Source organism: Pundamilia nyererei, unplaced genomic scaffold (genome assembly GCF_000239375.1).
Source record: "Pundamilia nyererei isolate P.nyererei 1_Seehausen unplaced genomic scaffold, PunNye1.0 scaffold00592, whole genome shotgun sequence".
Classification (NCBI taxonomy): Eukaryota; Metazoa; Chordata; class Actinopteri; order Cichliformes; family Cichlidae; genus Pundamilia; species Pundamilia nyererei.
Window position 1 is genome coordinate 82,572 of NW_005187993.1, and position 1,120 is coordinate 83,691.

Genomic DNA, 1,120 nt, shown 5'->3' on the forward strand with positions numbered 1-1,120 from the left:
TGTGTGTGTGTGTGTGTGTGTGTGTGTATAGAAGTGACAGAAACACGAATGGCATGAATCACTCTTTATGTCTTTTTTTGTCTGTAAAATCAAAACAATCACCTTGATTAGTCAAACAGTTTCCACTGTCATCCAATCATATGTGAGAATTGGGCATCTGCCCCGCCCTGTAGCCCCGCCCCCTGCCTGTGAGTCTTTGTTTTCTGGTTATGAATCAGAGCAGGCGCTGACTTCGCGCCTGAATGAATCGTGTCCGTTCGCTCGATGGCGATTGGGTGAAACGCTCTACCTTAAACAAATGTGACTCCGCCTCCTCCTTCTAGCAGACAGAATTCTGCAAACTGATTGATAAATATTGGGAGACGGTGTAGCACACGTCAGCAGGTTCAGGGGGTTGTTTTACTCTCTGGACCTGTTTGTGATGCTTTCGTCAGGCGACCTGACTTTGGTGAGTTCAGGTGAGCCTCCGTGCTGGAGGCTGCTCTGCACTGATCTTTGTGTTTGGGAATGAAGACACACCCTGATTGTAGGAACCTTGTTCATAGGTAAAGGGAAGGTGGAACAGTGTGCGATGGAGTCAGTGATGCATTGTAGCTGTTGTTGCCCTCACCTGTGATATAAGCAGCATGAAGATAACATAACCTTTATTAGTCCCACACGTGGGAAGTTTGTTTTGTCACAGCAGGAAGTGGACAGTGCAAAAGTTATGAAGCAAAAATTAGAATATAATAAGAATAAATACAGTACACACCTGTACAGGATGAATGAAGCGTGTGTAGCTCAGCGATGAGCTGATGACCAGCACAGGCTGGACCGAGTATGGATGCATGTTTGAGTTCAAATAAAACAGAGTACAAATTTGTAGCACAGCTTCATCTTCATCATAGAGAAGATGATGTCGCCCTCCCTGAGACGCTGATTAAATTCCAGCTGTAACAAAAGCTAACAATATCAAACATCGTTATAAAAACAGGCTGTGAGGCTTGAAAAGATCCTGAGACGCTTTCACAGACACGAGAAGAGACGTGAGGATCAAAAGCATGAAGAGAGGAAGAAAAGGTGGCGTGCAGTACCGCTAACACGTGTCGGCCGGAGCGTGCTTATCGTGAAGATCGCGCAC

General features: G+C 45.7%; 1 protein-coding gene across 1 annotated transcript in view; it reads right to left on the reverse strand.

Annotated features, from left to right (window-relative positions):
* LOC102205238 (ribonuclease inhibitor-like) overlaps positions 1-1,120 on the reverse strand; it is a 42,748-nt gene that overhangs the window by 40,803 nt on the left and 825 nt on the right. The gene's annotated exons all lie outside the window — the stretch shown is intronic.